This window comes from Chiloscyllium plagiosum, chromosome 31, assembly GCF_004010195.1.
Source record: "Chiloscyllium plagiosum isolate BGI_BamShark_2017 chromosome 31, ASM401019v2, whole genome shotgun sequence".
In the NCBI taxonomy this organism is placed as follows: Eukaryota; Metazoa; Chordata; class Chondrichthyes; order Orectolobiformes; family Hemiscylliidae; genus Chiloscyllium; species Chiloscyllium plagiosum.
The window spans coordinates 24,216,820-24,235,016 of NC_057740.1; the positions used below are offsets into that span (position 1 = coordinate 24,216,820).

At 39.1% G+C, this 18,197-nt stretch overlaps 1 protein-coding gene across 10 annotated transcripts in view; it reads right to left on the bottom strand.

Moving 5' to 3' along the window:
* Positions 1 to 16,235, bottom strand: part of atp8b3 (ATPase phospholipid transporting 8B3) — a 118,606-nt gene extending 102,371 nt beyond the window's left edge. For 3 of the 10 annotated variants that reach the window (XM_043721169.1, XM_043721162.1, XM_043721166.1), the window contains exons 1-2: positions 15,915 to 16,227; positions 37 to 84 (exon numbers count right to left, since the gene is read on the bottom strand). The gene's annotated coding sequence lies outside the window, so the exon portion shown is untranslated. Of the gene's footprint in view, positions 1 to 36; positions 85 to 2,796; positions 3,083 to 14,000; positions 14,020 to 14,578; positions 14,602 to 15,914 lie in introns of those variants that run through there. The other 7 variants (XM_043721164.1, XM_043721168.1, XM_043721165.1 and 4 more) reach the window with 6 other exon arrangements.
* Positions 16,236 to 18,197: the final 1,962 nt, after the last annotated feature.

The window sequence follows — 18,197 nt, forward strand, 5'->3', positions numbered from 1 at the left end:
ATACAGGACCAAATTACAGAAAGAAATGTTTCATACCTGGAACCCTCAGCAGGGTTAACCTAGGAGTCACTTCAGCCAACTACACTGTAAATGGAAAGAATGAAAATTAACACATGCAAAATATTGCTTTAATAATAGAAACACATTATGCTGGTCTAATTTATGATGTCTCAGTACACTTCCTACATTTAGGTACCATGGGTTCTCATTAATCGTTGAGACAGATTAATGAGAAATTGAGATCGCAGTAAGAATTTCAATTTTGGAACAGTCTCCACGGAAGCTCAACAGTTTTGCAGTTAGTTTGTTTTTTACAATTGAATGTTTTTTAAATGGAAGCCATTAAGGCTGTAATTCTAAATTGCTACAAGTGGTATTTAAAATTCCTTCAAATATATTTTAACTTTATAATACGGTAGTTTATTAATAAAAATACACAAATTGCAACAGTAAAATTGAGATACAGCTGGTTAGAGGGCTTGACCTTGATCTATGTCCTCAATCCAGTCTCATGTTTTGTCCAGTTTTGTGATTTAATAGTCACCTCAGCTGCATTTATGCATCATATCCAAATGGACATTAAAAAGAAATTTAACATTGTTTCTTACAAACATTTAGAATATATACAACCTGTCACTAAGCCTCTGTAATCTCCTCCAACCCTACGGCCGAGCTTAGACTTCAGGTCTGATTCCTTATTGCTAAACATATTCCCTGCAATTTAGAACACTGGGCAACCAGCAGTGAAGGCAGAAACACTCTGCAAAGCTTAGATTTTTTTGTTTACTCATTATTAAAAATGACCTCTTAAGGAATATGTTCAAGGTTATTATGCATTTTAGCTTTAGAAGACAATGTAAAACACTCAACATTTTAATCCAAATTCATGATGTCATTCAAATACCTCAAATGAGTTGCAGCTTTTCAACCATTGGCTCTGTACAATTGTACAAAGTGACAGACCATTACACCACTGGCTTCTAAGAGGATCTGCAGAGTAAGCCCTTTTGCGCAACTTTAATTCAATAGCCAAATTTAAATTTTACATTTAGAAACCCCATAAAGTTTGTATTAGTTATACAGAAGCAGGCCATTTGATCTAACAAGTTCATCTTGGTGTTCAAACTTCCCCAGCAAACTACCAACTGAGACAGATACAAGGAAGGAATTGAGAAGCAAGAAGTGCAGAAGGAATTTAAAATAAAGGAAGGGCTGACCATGCCTTCAAAAGTAAAATGATTGTTTCATGTCTTATTCCTTCAATGCACACCCCACAGTGAACACGTTGTATCAGTAAAACACAGTAAAATAACTGTGGGAAGTACTTACAACTAACTTGACCAGTTCCCCACCTAATTTTTACTGTCTCATTTCTAGTTGACATCCCCTTAGCAGACTTTATGCTATTCAAACACAGTGGTTTGGTTGACAAAATCTGCAGTAATAATGGATTGACATTTCCATATCGAAAACACAATTCACCCAGATTTCAAACAATGAAATTTGTCCAACTTGATTTTGGAAGAACTATTTGTGTCAATTCCTTGAAAAGGCAATTTTGTGCCTGTCAGGACTAGGCTACAACAGACTAAAATAAAAGTGAAAAATGTGGGACATCCCAATTTAATCATACATTTTTCCAGCCACACTGTCGCTGCTGTCTGAAACATTTCACTTTCCAGTCCCATTCTTTGCATTTAAAAAAAATTTTTTTTTGAATATTTATTCAATTCCTATTTTTAAAATTGCTGATTCATTTTCCACTTCTGTCGCTCATGGGCTCTACTTGTCCTAAAAATAAAGTAAAATTTTCTCCTAATCTCTCTCATCTTTCCTTTGTGAGGATCTTAAACTCATTCATCTGCAGTGACCAACCTCTCAACAAGCTACCAACTGAGATGGACACAATCAAGGAAGAAGCAAGGAATGTAGAAGGAACTTAAAGTAAAAGGGAGGACTTTCAATCAGCTGAACATGTCTTTAAAAGTAAAATGATTGTTTCATGTATCATTCATACAAAGCACACCTCATAGTGAACATATTGTCTCAATAAAACAGACAGTACAGTAACTGTGGGAACCACAGGAGCTCCAGGTGTTACTCTGCACATTCCATTAATACCCAAACTGAACTGGCTCATCATAACTTTTGCAAAAACATGATTGCACATTGAGACAAACTAAATGCTAAAGAAGCAAGACATTTGGGCCAGTTGATAGTCCAAGCTAACTTTGAGTTTTGTTAAATCATAAATTTGAAAATTAACAATCTGTATTCATCAAAGGTTCAAGTGTGCTACAATCTTCGGGACACAGTACCCTATATTAAATTCAATCAATTTCTTTATTGTTAACACATCCTTCATCTTCACAAAATTAGTTCTGGCCCTCATTATCCTTCTAACTTCAGTATTACATCCAGCATCTTCTCTTCTCATTTGTCCTAGATTTGTACACTTGTTCCAGTGTGATCCTATCCACTGGAGTTTTCATTCTAATACATCTAATATACTCCATCTAACTACTATTGCTTTTGTCCATCGCAGTTTTAATTGGCCAGTCCATTATTGCTCTAATCACACCTCCTCATGCCCTGGACCTACAGAAGTTCAAAATCTACTACTGCTACGCTTCAGCATATGTCTGCAAACTACTCAGTTTTAAAAAGCTGAATAAACATACATGATATTGTCAAGGCAGTATGACACAAACAAATGGTAATAGCAGAGTATTTGCAATAAGGGCTACACTAATAAATGACAGAACAGAACAACAGTGACCAATAATGAGACTTCACCTTTTAGATAGTCTGTGCTGTTGGAGCCTCTCACCATGTTATTGCAAGGCCTCTCCAACTGCTTTAATTGGAGCAAAATATCGCAGATGCTGTAAATCTAAAATTAAAACAAACATGCTGGAGAAGCTCAGCAGGTCTGGCAGCATCTGCGCAGACAGAAACAGAGTTAACGTTTCAAGTCTTATATGGCTCTTCATCAGAACTCTTCCTCTGCTGCTGGTTTTGCTGTGGCTTGAGATGGCCTCTCTGCTGTGTGTCAGTTGGACTAGGAAAGTTGTGGCAGGTCTCTCTCTCTCGCTCTCTCTCTCTCTGGAGTTCTGGCACACTATCACTTAATTGGACAGCTGAGCCCCTTGGGATTAGCTGAAGATGAAATAACATGTTTTACATAAGGTCAGAGGGAGTGGCGTCGACACCAGAAGTGAAACTGAAAGTCTTGACTGATGAGTCAGTTTGGAAAGTTACGGGTAATTGCTGAAAGTAATGGCCTTTATTGTAGATGTGTTGTGACCAAACCCTTTCATTAGATATTAAGATTTTTTGTAAATCAAGAATACTGACTGTACAGAAAGTCAGTGAGAAAACAGAGTAAGCAGAGAGTGATTACATATTCACTGAATGTTACAATGCTAACATCTGTGTGCATGTCCTGGTTACAGAATCTTACTTGCTGTTGTCACACTTCTAGTCAACCTTTTTTCTTATAGATTCCAAATTCCAAATTTATAATGGGTAGTACCAATTATCATGCTTTTTTGTTTAAACTATTATAAATGTGCCATGTGCTAAGCAGCTGTACAGCAGGGAAATTTCTAAACATAAAATAAACTGCAGCACAGGCACTGAATTTTTTTTTGTTCAGTCACAGGATGAGAATATTGTTGGCTCAGCAAGCATTTATTGTCCATCCCTAAAACCCAGATTGACTGAAAGAGTGTTTGTTCCCCCAATTAAAATAATTCTAACTTCATGAGACCATAATGTTCTCATTTCCTTCGATACCTTACTCTTTCAACAGGCAGTTATATCATGCTTTTAATGCAATAAAACTTCCCACAACATGATACAACATGTCAGCGAGCTATATAACAAGTTATTAGATTAAATCAAAGTTTTTTGATCAGGAACATGGGTTTCAAGGAGCGCCCTAAGTGAGAAAGTGAAGTGGAGAAGCAGAGAGGTAGCTTGACGGAATTTCAGACCTTGCAGCCAAGGCAAGCGAAGGTATGCCCACAGTGATAGAATGATTACAATCTAGAATGCATATGGAGGTTAGATCTAGACGGGTGTTGAATTCCAGAGTATGCAGGGCCGGAGAAGATTACAGAATACAGGAAGGGTGAAGCCATGGATTTCAAAACAAAGAGATTTTAAAAATCAAAATATTGTTTGACAGGGGCCAGTGGAGATCAGCAAGCAATGTGAATAATTACTGAGACAGGAAACGTAAATGACAATTTTGGATGATGTCAGGTTATTTTAGGTAGAATGTGAGGGAACAGGTAGCATTGGAATAGTTGAGTATAGAGGTGGCAAAAGTATCAATGAGGATTTCAGCAGCAGATGAGCAAAGTCAGAGCAAACTCAGTTATAGAAATGGAAACAGACAGGCTTAGTGATGGCATGAGTATGCGGAAGCAAATTCTGGGTCCAAATATGACAGCAATGTTCTGATTTACAGCTTAGTCTATGAATGTCACTTTCAAACATTGACCTCACCATTTTTAAACATCACAACCTTTGTTTGTACATTCCAAAGCTTCATAACCACCTTTGTAAAAATGGGTTTCTACTGACGTCTTTCCAATAACTATTATATTTAATCTTCTACATCCTGATGTAGATCTATTTCTATCTACTCTGCCTCATCTTCATGCCTTCATATGATTTATTAAATCACCCTGTTGTTCTATAAGACTGTTGATTACAGTCTTTCTTTGTACTGACATTGTCACTTTCCAAGCAGTGCACAGTGAATAGTGGCACTAAACTAGCACCTACACTACACCCTTTAGATAATTTCACTTGTGTAATTTTTTGGCTAAGTCTAAGCAGTGTGGAACTTTGAGGATTTCTTGCCACGGAGATCAGCAGAATTTCTCACCATTCCTACCAAACACTCCTCATTAACTAGTGCCCAATTGATTTCTCTTCCTCACTTCCAATTCTGCTTCCAGAACAACTGTTTCTGTGCTGTTTGCAGAACAATTCCCCACTCAGCAGATTTCTACTGAAAGACCACATCATACCATCTTTAAAAGCCCATGTGCACCAGAGTGCACATCTTAGTGCGGAGTTTCCCTACCTGGTTCCAAGCATTTAGTAAGATAAGAAGTTGAATAGTAATGAGGTGAATTATCAGGTTAATAAAATGATTATCAATTTGTAATCGCCCTTCCTTGGCAATTTGACACTCCCAACGAGAAACTCACCTCACTGCTCAGCAAAACCATAAATGATGCAGTGAGATGCTCCCAATGTCGAGATGGGGCTCACTGGATTTTTCATCCAATATTGTCACAAATCTCACCATAGCTCACACGCTCAGTCCCTATAACATTCCATCCTCTATGTCTTGCCATTAAAGCTAGTATTCCATTACATACAATGTTTTAAAGCAGAAAAGTCAAGATATGAAACCTCAAAACAATCGTTAAACCTTGGTGTTGATGCAGGTGATTGTCAATCTGATATATGAAAACCCAAATTAAATCTTTTATTGAACGAATTAATTTTATAAGAATGCCTTTAACTAAAATCAAAAAATTTGAAAACTATTAATCGTCTTTGACATCTGATGTAAAGAGTTCATCATTCTGAGTCACTTCGATCATAGGATCATCATAAGGATCCCACTGTGGATCAGATTTAAAAATCATCCATCCACAACAAATTGTCTGCAGATATTCCACAATTTGAATGATATCCAGATACATTGTGCACTAATAATATTTCAGGATTTGATGACAAATTGCACAAGACATTATTTCAGGTTTTCCCCGCCCTTCCTAATGATTCTGATTTTGACATCTTTCTAGAACCGCTGAAATGACATGCAGACTGCTTTGTGTGGGCATTTCTTAAACTTCTACAACAGTCAGAGGGAAAATGAAAAACAGATTGTAAGGAGGTCTCAGTTATCTGCAAGAATAATAGGATGGTTATGGTAGGGGACTTTAACTTTCCAAACATAGACTGGGACTGCCATAGTGCTAAGGGTTTAGATGGAGAGGAATTTGTTAAGTGTGAACAAGAAAATTCTGATTCAGTATGTGGATGTACCTATTAGAGAAGGTGCAAAACTGGACCTACTCTTGGGAAGTAAGGCAAGTGACTGAGGTGTCAGTAGGGGAGCACTTTGGGGCCAGCGACCGTAATTCTATTACTTTTAAAATAGTGTTGGAAAAGGTCAGACAAGATCTAAAAGTTGAAGTTCTAAATTGGAGGAAGGCCAATTTTGATGGTATTAGGCAAGTACTTTCAAATCCCAATTGGGGGCAGATGTTCGCCAGCAAAGGGATGGCTGGAAAATGGGAAGCCTTCAGAAATGAGATAATGAGAATCCAGAGAAAGTATATTCCTGTTAGGGTGAAAGGAAAGGCTGGTAGGTATAGGGAATGCTGTATGATTAAAGAAATTTAGGTTTTGGTTAAGGAAAAGGAGGAAGCATATGTCAGGTACAGAGAGGATAGATTGAGTGAATCCTTAGAAGAGTATAAAGGCAGTAGGAGCATACTTAACAGAGAAATCAGGAGGGCAAAAAGGGGACATGAGATAGCTTTGGCAAATAGAGTTAAGGAGAATCCAAATAATTTTTACAAATACATTAAGGACAAAAGGGTAACGAGGGGGAGAATAGGGCCCCTCAAAGATCAGCAAGGCGACCTTTGTGTGGAGCCGCAGGAGATGGGGAAGATACTAAACGAGTATTTTGCATCAGTATTTACTGTGGAAAAGAACATTGAAGATATAGAATGTAGGGAAATAGATGATGACATCTTGAAAAATTCCCATATTACAGAGGAGGTAGTGATGGATGTCTTGAAATGCATAAAAGTGGATAAATCCCCAGGACCTGATCAGGTGTACCCCAGAAATCTGTGGGAACCTAGGGAAGTGATTGCTGGGCCTCCTACTGAGATATTTGTATCATTGATAGTCAAAGGTGTGGTGCCGGAAGACTGGACATTGGCTAGCGTGGTGCCACTGTTTAAGGAAGGTGGTAAGGACGAGCCAGGGAGTTATAGACCAGTGAGCCTGACAGTGGTGGGCAAGTTGTTGAAGGAAATTGTGAGGGACAGGATGGACATGTATTTGGAAAGGCAAGCACTGATTAGGGATACATGGCTTTGTGCGTGGGAAGTCATGTCTCACAAATTTGATTGAGTTTTTGAAGAAGTAACAAAGAGGATTGATGAGGGCGAACAATGGATGTGATCTATATGGACTTCAGTAAGGCGTTCAACAAGGTTCGAGGAGAAAGTGAGGGCTGCAGATGCTGGAGATCAGAGCTGAAAATGTGTTGCTGGAAAAGCACAGCAGGAGCCCTCACTTTGCTGCGCTTTTCCATTCAACAAGGTTCCCCATGGGTGACTGGTGAGCAAGGTTAGATCTGATGGAATACAGGGAGAACTAACCATTTGGATACAGAACTGGCTCAAAGGTAGAAGACAAAGGGTGATGGTGGAGGGTTGTTTTTCAGACTGGAGACCTGTGACCAGTGGAGTGCCACAACGATCGGTGCTGGGTCCACTACTTTTCATCATTTATGTAAATGATTTGGATGTGAGCATAAGAGGTATAGTTAATAAGTTTGCAGATGACACCAAAATTGGAGTTGTAGTGGACAGCGAAGAAGGTTATCTCAGATTACAATGGGATCTTTATGAGATGGCCCAATATCAGGATAAGTTGCAGATGGAGTTTAATTTAGATAAATGTGAGGTACTTTATTTTGGGAAAGCAAATCTTAACAGGATTTATGAACTTAATGGTAAGGTCCTTGGGAGTACTGCTAAACAAAGAGACCTTGAAGTGCAGGCTCATAGCTCCTTGAAAGCGGAGTCGCAGTAAATAGGATAGTAAAGAAGGCGTTTGGTATGCTTTCGTTTATTGGCCCGAATAGTGAGTACAGGAGTTGGGAGGTCATGTTGCAGCTGTACAGGACATTGGTTAAGCCACTGTTGGAACATTACGTGCAATTCTGGTCTCCTTCCTATCGGAAAGATATTGTGAAACTTGAAAGGATCCAGAAAAGATTTACAAGGATGTTGCCAGGGCTGGAGGATTTGAGCTATGGGGAGAAGTTGAATAGGCTGGGGCTGTTTTCCCTGGACCATCGTAGGCTGAGGGATAACCTTATAGAGGTTTATACAATCATGAGGGGCATGGATAGGATAAATAGACAAAATATTTTCCCTGAGGTGGGGGAGTCCAGAACTAGAGGGCATAGGTTTAGGGTGAGAGGGGAAAAATATGAAAGAGGCCTAAGGGGCAACCTTTCCATGCAGAGGGTGGTACGTGTGTGGAATGAGCTGCCAGAGGAAGTGGTGAAGGCTAGTACAGTTGCAACATTTAAAAGACATTTGGGCGGGTATATGAATAGGAAGGGTTTGGAGAGATATGGGCCGGCTGCTGGCAGGTGGGACTAGAATGGGTTGGGGTATCTGGTCATAGAAATATAGTCATAGAAATGTACAGCACAGATCAGACCCTTCAGTCCAACTCATCCATGCCGACCAGATGCCTTTCGAATGTTGTAATTGTACCAGCCTCTGCTCTGGTAGCTCATTCCATATACACACCCCCTTCTGTATGAAAAGGCTTCCCCTTAGGTCCCTTTTATATTTTTCCCCTCCCACCCTGAACTTATGCCCTCTAGTTCTGGACTCCCCCATCCCAGGGAAAAGACCTTGTCTGTTTATCCTATCCATGCCCCTCATGATTTTATAAACCTCTATAAAGTCACCCCCTCGGCCACCGATGTTCCAGTGAAAACAGCCCCAGCCTGTTCAGCCTGTCCCTATAGCTCAAATCCTCCAACCCAGGCAACGTCCTTGTAAATTTTTTTCTGAACCCTTTCAAGTTTCACAACATCCTTCGATAGGAAGACCAGAATTGCAAGCAATATTCCAAAACTGGCCCAACCAATGTCCTGTACAGCCACAACATGACCTCCCAACTCCTATACTCAATGCTCTGACCAATAAAGGCAAGAAAACCAAACACCTTCTTCACTATCCTATCTACCTGTGACACTACTTTCAAGGAACTATGAACCTGCACTCCAAGGTCTCTTTGTTCAGCAACACTCCCTAGGACTTTAGCATTAAGGGTAATTGTACCTGAAAACTGCATTTAGTTTTATCTTCAGGGTAAATTTTCATCTTCACCACATGTACTGTCTCTAACTCATCCTATTTTCATTCATTCAATGTCTATGCAATGAAATTCAAGTAGGCTTTATAATGGCTGAAAATTCACTCTGCCAGTTTATTGCCCACATGATTAAGATAAAATCTCCATGTTCAATGTCACTGAAAATTTATTATGTTACCATACTAATCATAAGCAGGACAGGAACAACCAGTCGATTGGCATGACGATGTTTGCCATCCTATTTCAAAGCTATGAAAGTGAAGACTTACAGAGCTTGTTAAAATATTTAGAGAGAGTGTTTTTTTCAAGAACATCAATGAAGTATGATTTTGTCCAATGGTAAATTGGGCATTCTAAGCAATTTTTAAATTCAACTGTATATTCAATATATGCTCTGCAATCAATCTGTGCTACTATTTTTAATTATTTGATGTATCTTAGTATCATTTTTCTTTCATGAATTTTCCACTGAAGTGTTACCCATGCTGAAATGTGTATAAATATCAAACACAGTTCATGCACCCATGGTGTATGTCCCATAACAAACCAACAACATGCAGAGACAGCTTAACTGTGACAACTTCAACAATAGAGAGGTGTCTTTGTATTTCAAATCAGCAGGGTGTATATTCATTAATAAAAGTCTTCAGTTTATGTACCATCTTCACGAAATTTGTTGTCAAAATACAAAAGGGAGAATTGGAATGTTATTGCTCATCTGCTTACTTTCAGAAATTGTTTCAAAAAGATAAAAACTAAGCATAAGATAAGATTACCTATATTTCATTTATAAGCACTATCTTTATGAAATTTTACTCCATGTTTGTTTTTCTCAATTTATATAGCCTTTTTCCACTTCCTTATATACTACGTTTTTCATTTATGTCATACATTGCTTGTTTAGCATCAACATTCTTGGATCATGTCCAACAAGAAATAATCAACCCACCACTACTTGATGGTCAACAGCATTACCATCACTAAATCCCCCACTTTCCATATCCTGTGAGTTATGCTTCTTGTTTGGATGCCTGAATATCTGGTTTGGGAGTTGGTGCCAGGGTTGCCGTTAGCTCAAAATCTGATCTAGCATTCCAGAGTTAAAAGCATTCACAGGTGTTGCCTTTCAAATAAGATGTAAAAGTCTGGCCTTTCAGATTAATGTGAAGAAGCCGATTTTGAATAAGTATAGGGTTTATCATTGACCAGAAACTTAATTGGACCAGCCATTTAAATATTATGGCTGCAAGACCAGATCAGAGTCTGATGGCCAGCAACTCACTTCCCGTGTCTCCAGTATCTGTTCACTATCTACAGAGCACAGCTCAAGAGCAATCTCCACTTGCCTGAGCGAGTGCAGCTTCAATAACACTCAAGATGCTTGACATCCAAGACAAAGCAGCTGCTTGATTGTCACCACACCTATCACCTTCAACATCCAGTGCCTTCATACAGATATGCAGTGGAAGCAGTGTGTACCTCTTCAAGATTCACTGTAATAAATTCCCCAAGCCTCTTCCAAAACACAACCTCTACCACCCAGAATGATAAAAGCAGTGAACTCCTCCACCTGAAAATTCCCTTGAAAACCACACAACATCCTGACTTGGAACTGTATTGCGACTCCTTCATTGTTGCTGGGTCAAAATCCAGAACTGCCTTCTAACAGCACCGTAGGAGTCCCAATACTATACTAGTTCAAGAAGACACCTTCTCAAAGGCAATAAGGATGGACAATAAATGCTGGTCTAGCCAGCAGCATCCATGTCCCATGACTGAACTTAAAGAAAACTCCTCTATACTTCTTCAAACTTCACTTCTTTACATTCATTTGAGAGGCCAAATTTTCAATCTCACTCGAGAGGCAACACCTGTGACCTTATAACTTTGGAGTGCCCAAAACACTTTGAGTTAATTGCAACAGTTCCTAGACCAAGGAACTTCAGGCATCCAAACAGGAAGCATCTTTGCCAGAAAATAAGAAAAATGTTTCATACCATTGAAAATGGCTACGTGAAGTAATAATAAATAAGTCAGAAATTAACACGACACTTTTAGATGGATGTGAAGCTAACAAGTTCCAATAATGAATCTGAAACCACCAGATGATCCAGTCTATTTTTCAATACCATGTTCCTAAACAGATGAGAAATTGACCAGTAAAGGTTCATTTTATGCAGTTAATACACTTCATATGAAAATATTACTATCCAGTTGAAAAGCTCACCAACACTAAAAGAAAGCATCACCTACATACTTGTCAGCCAGACTATTGAGGTTGGTTTGCAAAGGTTAGTGTGCACTATCACCTTCCTGCTCTTCCATTGCTTTGTGCTGCTCACCAATCATATCGATACTGAGGTCTTGATCATAACAACTTGGTACAACATGCAATATGCTGCTGTCACTATTTAGATTTACTCACTACCCAGCAGTGAAGAATGTGAAGTCTGTGGGATTTTTGCAGAAATGTCAGTAGGAATGGTTGCAACAAATAAGTCACATCTACGATGAGTCACCACTCCACCTCCTCTGCCCATCAAAGAAACTTAGTAAACTTGATTGGAAACATAAGAACAGGAGCGGCTCATTTAGCCCCTCGAGCTCATTCCACCATTCAATGAGGTCATAGCTGATCTATGGCCTAACTCCATATACCTGTCTTTGGCCCATATCTCTTAACACTTTGCTCAACAAAAGTTTATCAATCTTAAATTAATATGAAGTGAGAGGACAATGTGTTCTCCTTAGCAGTATGTCATGGCTTTGCAAAGTTCCCTGGTCATGTTTGTACTTCCCATTACCATAGTTGTTGATTTGTGCACAAGTTGCTACACAGATGTTGTCTGAGAGGAAAACTAAAATACATAAATCTCCATCTGCTTCTGCTGTTGCCTCAATGGCCCAGAGTGTAAAACTCAGTGCTTTTCAGCATTTTCAAAACTGTCTGGTATAGCTCTTCTGCATGACTGAAAATGCTGAGATTCACTTTTGGTGTTTTATACAAGCAAATCCGAAACACTCTACTTCCTTCATATTCAAGACTCCCATTGTGCAAGGGAGTTCAAAACCTTGATTTTGTGCCCTTCCCACTGAAGAAATATTTGCATGTTTTAGTAAAAATCTTTTAAAAAAAGGACAGTTTTTACAACGTTTAACCCATGTTTATTTGCCTTTTTTATATTACTTCAGACTACATGGAGTAATGGAGTGATATAGCAAGGATACAGACCCTTTGGTTCAACCAGTCCATACCTATCATTATCCTAAACTAAATCCCACCCATCTGCACCTGGTCCATATCCCTTCAAATATTTCTTATTCATGTACTTATCCAAATGTCTTTTAAACATTGTAATTGCACCTGCATCCACCAGTTCATCTGGAAGTTCATTCCTCATATGAACCACTCTCTGTGTAAAAAAGTTGTCCTTCATGTCTTAATAAATTTTTCTCCTCTCAGTTTAAATATATGCCCCCGAGTTTTGAACTCCCTCACCCTAGGGGAAAATACCCTTGCTATTCATCTTATCTATGTCCCTCATGATATTATATACACCTATAAGGTCACCTTCAACCTCCTAAGCTCCAGTGAAAAAAGTTCCAGCCTATCCAGCCTCTCCTTATAACTCAAACCCTCCATTCCCAAGAAAATCCTGGTAATTATTTTCTGAACCCGCTCCAGCTTAATAATATCCTTCCATATCAGGTCGATCAGAACTGGACAGTACTCCAAAAGAAGCTTCACCAGTGTTAATATAATGTCCCAACTCCTATACCCAAAGGTCTAAGCAATGAAGGCAAGCATGTTAAACGCATTTTTAATCATCCAGTCTGCATGTGACGCAAACTTTAAGGAATTATGTACCTGAACCCAAATAAAAGTGAGAGGGCACTAATAATGGAACAATGCAAAAGACATTTCTTTATAGAAGATTTTTGAATAGAATCCCTACACTGTAAAAACAGGCCCTTCAGCCTAACAAGTCCACACTGACCCTCCGAAGAGTAACCCACCCAGATCCATTCCCCCTACTTACTCCTGACTAATGCACCTAACCTACACATCCCTGAATACTATAGGCAATTTAGCATGGCCAATTCACCTGACCTGCACATCTTTGGACTGTGGGAGGAAACCGAAGCACCTATGCAAACTCCAGACAGATAGTCGTCCGAGGCTAGAATCGAACCCGGATCCTTGGCACTGTGAGGCAGCAGTGCTAGCCACTGTGCCACCCATTGGTTCTCCCATTGGTTTTCTTAGCAGTTTAGCATCTTGGTTATTTTAATTACAAATGCCAAAGCAAAATATTTCACTTTCCTAATTAGTTCAATGTTCATGTTATCAGTTCAATGCTAACAATAGGAGATTACATACCTGGAGCTCAACTAACAATAAAATCAAAGGAAGAGATTATTTAGGTAATCATGTTTGTGTCAACTTTGGAAAGCTTATTTGGGTCCACTTTCCATACTTGTTACCTATGGCCATGTATCCTTTTAATCCTTTTCATCATGTATATCTGATTCCACTTCTAAACTATCAAATTTGCTTCCACCACCTTTTCCATTAGTTTTATTTCAGATGAAAGCAATTAAATGCTCAAAAACAATTTTCCAGATCTGCCACACCCTAGTTCTTTTCCTAAATCTGTATCCACCAATTATCATCCATGCTCCCTGTGCAAACAGTTTCTTCATATTTACCATGTCAAAGCTGAAATAGAACAAACTTACCCAAAGAGTAAATAAGTAGCGAAAGAAAAGAAGTTGAGATGATAACAGCAGCAAGAAGAGAAAACATAGATTTAAATGATCTCTACCTTCCTCTAAAGAAGAGTTACTGGAGCCAAAATATTAACTCTGCTTTCTCTCCACAGATGTTCTGTTTTGATTTGCTCTGATTTCCAGCTTTCAAATTTTTTTTTTCTACTTTCTTCCTCCTCTCCTTACCTGAGAATCTCTGTACTAATCTCTCTTTATAGCCAGTGCGAGTCAGTCACTTTAAATACCACTGATCCTTGGTCTTAAGCTTATTAAGAACAGTGCCATGTGATAGGTCTGTTTTGGAAAACATGATCACCTATTCATTGAAAACTACAAACAAACAAACAAAAGGAACAAGAATGCCAGGAAACCAGAATCATTGTCAATAAATATTATTATAGAAACACGAAAATACAGGCACATCTTGGGTCTCATGCCAGAGATGACAAGGTTATGGTGTACATTCACTGAAATACTTACATTTTAATTCCACTTTGATCATTTGCACAAAAGGGTTTATTCAAGGTTTCAATTTGACAACATGTTTAAACTATAAAAACTATAAACATGCTAAAAGTATAAAACCGTAAAAAGTACAAACATTTCCAGAGAACTTTGCAAAGCAATGACATACCAGATTCAACGCCATTGCAGGTGCTGAAAAGTAAAATGGCATCATTTGAAATAAATGAATGAAGCAACTGAGAACCCACAAAATAACACATTTAAATGTCAGTATCTGTGAGACAATGGATAATAGATACTGTCACAGAGTCCAACCTTTCCAAGCCAACCTCAGGCCCTGAGGCACAGGCAATAATATCAATACTGTTGTGTCAGCTGTGCAACAATTAGATGCACACAAAGAATGCCAGCTCCCAATGTGGATTCTCCACCCTGTGTTGGCTGTAACACATGTTTGAGCAATGGCGTGACACATTTCAGAGGAAACCACAAATGCTGGTATTTATAACCTGCGCTCTCCCCTGAATTGGATGTGGTGAGCTTGAAACATTTAGAAACAGAATTAAACATAAAAGCTCCAATAAATCAAAAACATTACATCCTTGTCCTATCATAACACCAACAGATATCAAAGTAAATGTAGTGGGAAGTAATGCACACTAGCTGAAAAATAGTAAGAGTTTTGGTGTCTAAACCAACAATATACAGTATGGATTTGATATTTTTTTCAGAAATTCTATTCTATTCCAATGGGGACAGACCATTAAATTAATTCCAATTCTACACTATTACGTATGAGGAAAGGGGGACAGTTTGTTCAGATGGCTGCTTTGTAATGCACAGTGATACTAACAGCGTGGGTTCAATTCCTACAATGGCTAAGGTGACTATGAAGAATTCTCCTTCTCAACCTTTCCCCTCACTTGAGGTGTGATGACTCTCAGGATCAAACCACCACCAGTCTTCCCCCTTTAATGAGACTGCAGCCCCAGGATTTGGTCGCACAATGGCAACTCTCTCCGTTAACAAGTGTTGCTTTGAAGCTCTAGTGCTATCCTTCCTGATTGCAGAGGCTGCAGTGGCTTGATATTTGTTGTGTCAAATATCGAGAGACTGAATGGGCCCAGTGTTCTCTATTCTCCCTCAGCACGGTCTGGAATGCTTGTCTTTCAAAACAAGCCCATTTTCTGTGTGGCTGCTTTTTGTTAGCTGTTAACTAATTCTATGCTGTTTCTGGTTGCGCAATAATTTAAGAAAGAAACGCATAAACCGCAATGTAATCGTGAGTTGCCAGAAATGCAGAATGATTAATCCACTCTGATCAGAATTGTAGCCGGGGCTCATGGTTAGCCCACGCTGACTGAGCCTTTGCGAAGTGGCATGTTCACTCGCTGCTAGTGCCACTGGGTGAGTGATACGCGCCCACACCTACAGAACTTCATCTCAACAAAGCTCCGTGTTGGAGCTGATCCGTTTACAGTTTCAAAATATTAAAACAAACTCACCTGAGCAATCTTTACTCCCCCAGCTATCTACTTAACGCAAAGTTCTCTCAGTGCACACTATGTAGCTCGGACGGGTTTGTCTTTCAAGCAGTTTTTTTTGCACTTAGAAGAGCAATCAGACTGTCGTGGGGCTGCATAGGATGAAGTTTAACTGGGAGGGTAATTATTACTTCGTCTCTCTCCACGGTCTTTCTGTCTGAACCCGGGCGAGACTAGGTGTTCCATTTAGAACTAAAGTACAAATCCTCTTCAGCGAATATTTCAAAATAGTTTGCAGGGAGGAAATTGCATCACATGACGCACTCGAGTCTAATTTCATTTGAGGAACAGCATACTTTATATATTCCCTGGATTGCTTCAAATCGTGAAGGGCGCTGTCTCAATGGACTATAAATTCTGCTCCGATTACCATTTGCGGCGGCGAAGTTCGATAAACTGACATTTGATTTGATTGTGTGTCATCAGTGTGTGTTCCTAAGGGAGATCTGCCCAGAACTGGGAAAGCACCGTAAGGAGAGAACAGTTTCTCTGGATTTGGGTCATATCTATTCAGGAATTGATCACAGTATATATCAAATATTTCAATTGGCTTTTTTTTTCTGAAGTAAAGGGGCTACATAAATTCAAGGGTTAACTATTTAAAATAAATTAAGGTACATTTTAACAAAGCTGGCACTGTCAATGTTATAATCTGGACTCCCATTCCAATTATTAGGGATTATGGCCAGAAATTACTGCCAACATTATTAATGTATAGTGTTAAATGTGGTCCTATTACTTCCTTGTTCAGTAATGTTGAAGGTGTTAGTCTTAATAAATAAATTATGCATCTAATATTGATAATGTTCATTTCTAATCTTATATTTGCACCATGTTATAAGATCACCAGAATCCAAACTGAATAATACTGCTCAGAAGGGCAATTGGGAATGAGCAACAAATGTTGCCTTGCCAATGATGCTTACATCCCTTCAAAGAAATAAATCTTGGTGGCCTAAAGCATCATATTAATGTAGTATGTAGTAATGTAACCTCCTGGAGTCACCATATAGATGGTTAATGATGACAGCACCCAGTCCCTGAAACCTCACTCAAAGGTCAGTTCTCTCTGCATTCTAAATGCTGCAGATGATTAAAAGGGAACAATTCAAAAAACAGCTCAACAACATTAACATTACACCTTTAACTGTGTGAAACATTCTAAAATGCCAAATGGATGCCAAATAGAAATAGGAAGAAGAGGGGATTGAATCAAAGATATAGGTTCAGCTACAAAGAGTCCTGGCTCCTGCCAAGATCTGCATTTGCACAGAACATTTCAGGATGTTCACAGCACAGAATCAGATAAGTTAGTTGTTGTTTTAAGTCTGTCCAAGAGAAAGGCTGCAGTAGTGAGTATAGTGGATTCTTTCTTGATTATATGTTTTTGGAGATAAGTCTCTTGATTAAACTTAAAATATAAGCCATAGCTATTAATTTAACCTGGGGCAGTGTTTGTAGAGGAATAAGACGGTGTTATTTTCTGGGTCTGTAGATTGTGAAGGAGCAAAAATGGCCTTTGCAGTGATATGTACTAGTTGTCAGATGTGGGAGTTGAAAGAGAGTTTAAGGGTTACTGCGGATTATATCTGCCATAAAAGCTGTTGGATGCGAATCTTATCAGATCGAGTGGATCAGTTGGAGAGACAGATAGAAGCGATGAGGAATTTGCAACAGCAACAGTATGTGATGGATGGCAGTTATAGGAAGGGGGGAAAGTCTCAGATGCAGTCATATAGATGGGTTAATTCCAGGAAGGGTAAGAGAGGTAGGCAGCTAGTGCAGGAGTCTTTTGTGGATATACCCATTTTAAACAGATATGCTGCTTTGGAAAATGTAGAGGGTGATGGATTCTCAGGGGAACGTAGCACGAACAGCCAAGTTTCTGGTATTGAGACTGGCTCCAATGCAATGAGGGGTATGTCGGCTTCCAAGAGATCAATTGTGTTAGGGGATTCTGTGGTCAGAGGTACAGACAGACGTTTCCATGGCCAGCAGAGAAAAAGCAGAATGGTGTGTTGTTTCCCTAGTGCCAGGATCAAGGATGTCTCAGAGAGGGTGCAGGATGCTCTTAGGGGGGAAGAGGGGCCAGCAGGAGGTCATTGTCCACATTGGAACCAATAACATTGGAAGGGAAAAGGTTGAGATTCTGAATGGAGATTACAGAGTTAGGCAGAAATTTAAAAAGGAGGTCCTCAAAGGTAGTAATATTTGGATTACTCCCAGTGCTATGAGCTAGTGAGG